Source organism: Tursiops truncatus, chromosome 8 (genome assembly GCF_011762595.2).
Source record: "Tursiops truncatus isolate mTurTru1 chromosome 8, mTurTru1.mat.Y, whole genome shotgun sequence".
In the NCBI taxonomy this organism is placed as follows: domain Eukaryota; kingdom Metazoa; phylum Chordata; class Mammalia; order Artiodactyla; family Delphinidae; genus Tursiops; species Tursiops truncatus.
This window is the reverse complement of record NC_047041.1, coordinates 31,132,817-31,140,300: the sequence shown is the minus strand read 5'-3', so window position 1 is coordinate 31,140,300 and position 7,484 is coordinate 31,132,817. Positions and strand designations below refer to the sequence as shown.

Sequence of the window (7,484 nt, the reverse complement as noted above, 5' to 3'; positions counted from 1 at the left end):
AATAATGATTTTATACATTTTTCTAATATGAATTAATAGGCAGAATATTTTAATTATAACCAAGAGTGTTATGTAAATTGTCTGAAAAAAAATCCAAAAAAAATTGAAGAACATTTTGTTTGCTAATGATAAATTTGGAGTTTCTTTGCTTCCTCCCCCTCCAACTTTATTGAGATATAATTGACTTATAACATTGTGTAAGTTTAAGGTATACAATTTAAGGATTATGCAATGATTACCACAATAAGGTTAGTTAACACATCTATCACTTGACATAATTATCTTTTTTTTTCTTTTTGAGGAGGTGGTGTTGAGAACATTTAAGATCTAGTCTCTTAGCAACTTGCAAGTATACAGTACAGTATTGTTAATGATAGTCACCACAATGTACATCAGATCCTCAGAACTTGTTCATTTTATAAGTGGAAGTTTTTACACTTTGACCAACAGAGTTGCTTTCAATTTATGCAGTACCCCCTTTGAATTTGAAATTAACACTGAATTGTCTTGTTAGTGAACTTACTAACCTTTGACATAGTTTTGAAATTGATACGCTTTTAAGGATGTCAAACCTTAGAGTTTGTTTTATTGCGTGATGTTTGTGTAAGAAACATTATTGAAAACTGTAAGACATCATCAATCAGCTAATTATTAACTGTACACTTAAACTAGGTGGACATATAATCTAAAATTTAAAAACTAGTTTCAAAAAGTAGACAAAAATTTAAGATCATGAGCTTTTCAATATGGCTTATATTTGTAGTTTCATATTGTTTAAAAGTGCTTCAAATGTACGGCTGGAAAGTTGCTCTTTATACTGTAAATATTGCTGGGGTAATATCAGATTGCAAACTGTAAAAACTAATTATTTTTAGGGAATGATAAAGTTAACATTGTGATAACCAGTTTTCAATTCTCACTCGAATTGTTGATATAATTTTAATAATCTAAATAATCTGTTTTATAACAAACATCATTTTACTGAATTCAAGTTATGAATGTTGCATGATCAGATCTCTGAGTGGGCCTGAATGGTGAGACCTGGAACCGATTCAGGTTGGTGTTAATGACCTGTACCTGCAGAGGACGCGTTCTCGGTAACCTAGTCTTTTGAGCACACTGCACATGAGAACTTAAAGGTCGGCATTCAGCTCCTTCCTGTTGTCTGACCGTGTAAACCAACATCTCTTGTAACCTCTCTTCACTGATGGCTTCAGGTCTGTTGATCTTATTCCCAAGAATCAGTATAGACACATTAGAAATGGTTTCAACTGTCATTAGTGAATCAAGTTCTTCTTTTGATTCTAACAGCCTTTTATGATCTGCACAATCCACCAGAACTGTAATGCCATTGATAGCAGGAAGGTAGTTTTTCCACACTCTTTGATCTTGAACATGTTTACCCAGATCAAAAGTTGCAAAGGTCATGCCAGTAATGGTTAGTTCTTTTGAAAGGGGAGATAACATTGGGACATGTGTCCAAGTCTGTCATCTTTTAGCATATATAGCAATGTTGTTTTTCCCACATTATCCAATCCAAGAAATACCAATTTGCCAGTTCTCTTATATAATCCTAAAAACTGTAGCATTCTGCTGAAACCACTGTATATCCAATCAAATATGAAGGACCGATCCATACCTTAGAGTCTGCGACTGAAGACAATGCTATTCCTTGCTTGGCATTGGCCCTACAGCCTCTGACACTGAACTGCAAATTGTGATGATTGCTTGATGTGCTTTTGCTTCAAAGTCAAATCAATTCTTCTTGGAAAAGATGAACAAGTTTTGTCAATGTGGATGCAAATTTTAAAAAAAAACTAAATTCTTTCAATTTAGTTATTTGAAAAAATTTAAGTATGTTTGGAACAACTTGGGTATGTGATACTACTTTCTCAACTTTGAATTTTTAAAGATCTTAAAATTAAAAAAAAATTTTTTAATCAGCTCAAGTATTTTGATGTAAATTTACATCTGAATTGAGATGTGTTCTATGTGTAAAATACGTATGAAAATGTAGTACAAAATGTAATAAAAAACAGTAAAATATTTCTATATTGACTACATGTTGAAATGTTAATATTCTGGATATATTGAGTTATATAAAATAAGTGACAATTTCACTGCTTTTCACTTTTTAAAAAGTAAAAAAATTTAAATTACATATATGGCTCACATTATATTTCCACTTGACAGCATGAGTCTAAGGCTCTTGTCATGAACAGTGTAGGAGTGTCAAGAACTCACCTTTTCATACATATATGGGAATGTGCAGCTACTTCAAAGGACCAGAAGCAGAGTAGACAATTTTACACCTTTCCAGGTCTGTTGGATTGTCAGCTCAAAAGTGGGGTGCAGTTGGCACATGTTTAACGATTGGTTCTCTGGGGTAAAAAAAATCCCTGTTTTTTACCATTATCTAGTTTCCATGGTATAAATACTCCCACCATGGTCCATTTCAAGCTACCAAGTGGACATCGCTGGGAGTTTGGAAGAAATACTGATAATTGGCTCTTGCCAGCAGGTAGCAGCCAGCTTCAGTACACCACTAGCTGGGACTATGTATCATTCTTCATTGTTTCTGCAGTATCTCGCATAGAGATCAACAAAGAGTAAGCCCATTTTAAGTATTTGTTGAATGAACAAATTCTTCTGCTGGCTACAAATCTCCTGTTGTTTCAGTTTTCCCCTGATCCTTTAACTTTTCTGAAATGTACATTCCTAAAGTTGAGGGTAGTTGTATGACTACAATAAGCATTCTCTTATTGAATGTGTTGTGTTGTCCAGATCTCCCTTAGCTCTGAGTCATTCATTATCCCGGCTGTTGGGAGTATTATGTGCTGATGTTGCTCAGCTGAAACTCTCCGAAGGAATTCTACAGATCTGAAAGAAGCTGCCTCCCCCATGGTTTCCCAGGCAGCTCTCTGCATCTAATGCCTTGTTAATGTGGGAGTCCAGGTCTGGCCCCTTCAGTTAGAGACATTTTTGAAGAACCATCCAAGTTTGAGAGTTTCCTGTGAGACCTGCTGCGACCTCTGTTGCAACCGTATTATGACTCAATTTATACCTCTGCTCAGTAGTGCTTCTTTCATTCCTTTGCGCGGGTGGTCTCTGAAAGCACTGCCCCATACCTCACCTGGACACCATCTCCAACTCAGGGTCTGTTTGCCAGAGAATGCAATCTACAACAGTCTTAACAAAAAACATCAAAGACAACTTTGCTCCTTTCACTCAGGGTCAGTGTTATTTTTAACTTAGTCAACCAGTTCTACCATGTTGGTTACAATGAGGGCCAGATCTTACCACTTCCTCTGTCTTATAGAGATGAAATTTACAAGCAAGGTAAGTTAAGAAGTTCTATTTGAGAAGATTTGTAAGAATTTTCATTGTGGATGAGTTTAAAAGCATGAGTTAGCCGTGGGGTGAGGGGGACCTTCAAGATGGCAGAGGAGTAAGACATGGAGGTCACCTTCCTCCCCACAAATACATCAAAAATACATCTACATGTGGAACAACTCCTACAGAACACCTACTGAATGCTGGCAGAAGACCTCAGACTTCTCAAAAGGCAAGAAACTCCCCACATACCTGGGTAGGGCAAAAGAAAAAGAAAAACAGAGACAAAAGAATAGGGACGGGACCTGCACCTCTGGGAGGGAGCTGTGAAGGAGGAAAGGTTTCCACACACTAGGAAGCCCCTTCGCGGGCGGAGACTGCGGGAGGTGGAGGGGGGAGCTTCGGAGCCGCGGAGGAGAGCACAGCAACAGGGGTGTGGAGGGCAAAATGCAGAGATTCCCACGCAGAGGATTGGTGCCGACCAGCACCCACCAGCCTGAGAAGCTTGTCTGCTCACCTGCCAGGGTGGGTGGGGGCTGGGAGCTGAGGCTTGGGCTTCACAGTTCAGATCCCAGGGAGAGAACTGGGGTTGGCTGCGTGAACACAGCCTGAGAGGGCTAGTGTGCCACAGCTAGCTGGGAGGTAGTCTGGGGAAAAGTCTGGAACTGCCTAAGAGGCAAGAGACCATTGTTTTGGGGTGCGCAAGGAGAGGGGATTCCCTCCTGTGTGCCCACAGAAGGCAGAACACCACCTAAGCAAGCTCCAGAGATGGGCGTGAGCCACGGCTGTCAGCTTGGAGCCGAGAGAGGGGCATGAAATGCTAACGCTGCTCCTGCTGCCACCAAGAAGCCTGTGTGCGAGCACAGGTCACTCTCCACACCTCCCCTCCCGGGAGCCTGTGCAGCCCACCACTGCCAGGGTCCTGTGATCCTGGGACGATTTCCCCGGGAGAACACAAGGCGTGCCTCAGGCTGTTGCAATGTCACGCTGGCCTCTGCCACTGCAGGCTCACCCCGCATTCCAATTATGACTACCTTACCCCTCCCTCCCCTGGCCTGAGTGAGCAAGAGTGCCCTAACCAGCCACTGCTTTAACTCCCTCCTGTCTGGGCGGGGAACAGATGCGTGAGGGTGACCTATATGCAGAGGTGGGGCCAAAACCAAAGCTGAACCAAAGGACCTGTGTGAACAAAGAAGAGAAATGGAAATTTCTCCATACAGCAACAGGAGCAGTGGATTAAATCCCCACAATCAACTTGATGAACCCTGCATCTGTGGAATACCTGAACAGAAAATGAATCATCCCAAAATTGAGGTGGTGGACTTTGGGAGCAAATGTAGACTTGGGGTTTCCTGTCTGTGACTGATTTGTTTCTGATTTTTCTGTTTATCTTAGTTTAGTTTTTAGCACTTGTTATAATTGGTGGATTTGTTTATTGGTTTGGTTGCTCTCTTCTTTTTATTATTATTAGTTAAATAATTTTTTTTCTTTCTTTTTTCTCCCTTTTCTTCTGAGCCGTGTGGCTGACAGGGGCTTTGTGCTCTAGCCTTCTGTCAGGCCTGACCCTCCAAGGTGGGAGAATGAGTTCAGGATATTGGACTGCCAGAGACCTCCTGGCCCCACATGATATCAATCGGCGAGAGCTCTACCAGAGATCTCTGTCTCAACACTAAGACCCAGCTCCACCTGACAGCCAGCAAGCTCCAGTGCTGGATGCCACATGCCAAACAACTAGCAAGACAGGAGCACAACCCCACCCATTAGCAGAGAGGCTACCTAAAATCACACTAATTTCACAGACACCCCAAAACACACCATTGGACGTGGCCATGCCCCCCAGAAAGACAAGATGCAGCCCCACACACCAGAGCACAGGCACCAGTCCCTCTACCAGGAAGCCAACACAAGCCACTGCACCAACCTCACCCACTGGGGAGAGAACCAAAAACAAAGGGAACTACGAACCTGCAGCCTGTGAAAGTAGACCCCAAACACAGTAAGTTAAATGACATGAGAAGACAGAGAAATATGCAGCAGATGGAGGAGTAAGTTTAAAACCCACTAGATCAAACACATGAAAAGGATTTAGGCAGTCTACCTGAAAAAGAATTCAGAGTAATGATAGTAAACATGATCCAAAATCTTGGAAACAGAATGGAGAAAATACGAGAAACATTTAACATGGACCTAAAAGAACTAAAGAGCAAACAAACAATGATGAACAACACAATATATGAAATTAAAAATTTTCTAGAAGGTATCAATAGCAGAATAACTGAGGCAGAAGAACAGATAAGTGACCTGGAAGATAAAATAGTGGAAATAACTACCACAGAGCAGAAAAAAGAACGAAAAGAATTAAGGACAGTCTCAGAGACCTCTGGAACAACATTAAACTCGTCAACATTTGAATTATAGGGGTCCCAGAAGAAGAAGAGAAAAAAAAAGGGACTGAGAAAATATTTGAAGAGATTATCGTTGAAAACTTCCCTAATATGGGAAAGGAAACAGTTAATCAAGGCCAGGAAGCACAGAGAGCCGCATACAGGATAAATCCAAGGAGAAACACGCCAAGACACTTATTATTCAAAGTATCAAAAATTAAATACACAGAAAAAATATTAAAAGCAGCAAGGGAAAAGCAACAAATAACATACAAGGGAATCCTCATATGATTAACAGTTGATCTTTTAGCAGAAACTCTGCAAGCCAGAAAGAAGTGGCAGGACATATTCAAAGTGATGAAAGGGGAAAAACTACAACCAAGATTACTCTACCCAGCAAGGATCTCATTCAGATTTGATGGAGAAATTAAAACCTTTACAGATAAGCAAAAGTTAAGAAAATTCAGCACCACCAAACCAGCTTTACAACAAATCCCAAAGGAACTTCTCTAGGCAGGAAACACAAGAGAAGGAAAAGACCTACAAAAACAAACTCAAAACAATTAAGAAAGTGGTAATACGAACATACATATTGATAATTACCTTAAATGTAAATGGATTAAATGCTCCAACCAAAAGACACAGATTGGCTGAATGGGTACAAAAACAAGACCCATATATATGCTGTCTACAAGAGACCCACTTCAGACCTAGGGACACATACAGACTGAAAGTGAGGGGATGGAAAAAGATATTCCATGCAAATGGAAATCAAAAGAAAGCTGGAGTAGCAATTCTCATATCAGACAAAATAGACTTTAATAAAGACTGAAAATAAAGAGACAAAGGAGGACACTACACAGTGATCAAGGGATCAATCCAAGAAGAAGATATATCAATTGTAAATATTTATGCACCCAACATAGGAGCACCTCAATACATAAGGCAAAGGCTAACAGCCATAGAAGGGGAAACTGACAGTAACAAAATAATAGTAGGGGACTTTAACACCAGACTTTTACCAATGGACAGATCATCCAAAATGAAAATAAATAAGGAAACACAGCTTTAAATGACACATTAGACACAATGGACTTAATTGATATTTACAGAATGTTCCATCCAAAACCAACAGAATACACTTTCTTCTCAAGAGCTCATGGAACACTCTCCAGGATAGATCATATCTGGGTCACAAATCAAGCTTTGGTAAATTTAAGAAAATTGAAATCATATCAAGTATATTTTCTGACCACAACACTATGAGACTACATATAAATTACAGCAAAAAAACTAAAAAATACAAACACATAAAGCTAAACAATACGCTACTAAATAACTAAGAGACCACTGAAGAAATCAAAGAGGAAATCAAAAAATACTTAGAAACAAATGACACTGAAAACACGACCACCCAAAAGGTATGGGATGCAGCAAAAACAGTTCTAAGAGGGAAGTTTATAGCAATACAATCCTACCTCAGGAAACAAAAAAAATCTCAAATAAACATCATAACCTTACACCTAAAACAACTAGAGAAAGAAGAAGAACAACAACAAAAAAACCCAAAGTTAGCAGAAGGAAAGAAATCATAAAGGTCAGATCAGAAATAAGTGAAAAAGAAATGAAGGAAATGATAGCAAAGAATAAATCTAAAAGCTCGTACTTTGAGAAGATAAACAAAATTGATAAACCATTAGCCAGACTCATCAAGAAAAAATGGGAGAAGAATCAAATCAACAGAATTAGAAATGAAAAAGGAGAAGC

At 39.4% G+C, this 7,484-nt stretch overlaps 1 pseudogene; it reads right to left on the bottom strand.

Annotated features, from left to right (window-relative positions):
• Positions 1-1,052: 1,052 nt before the first annotated feature.
• LOC101319132 (small COPII coat GTPase SAR1B pseudogene) lies at positions 1,053-1,637 on the bottom strand (annotated as a pseudogene).
• Between the last annotated feature and the right edge of the window lie 5,847 nt (positions 1,638-7,484).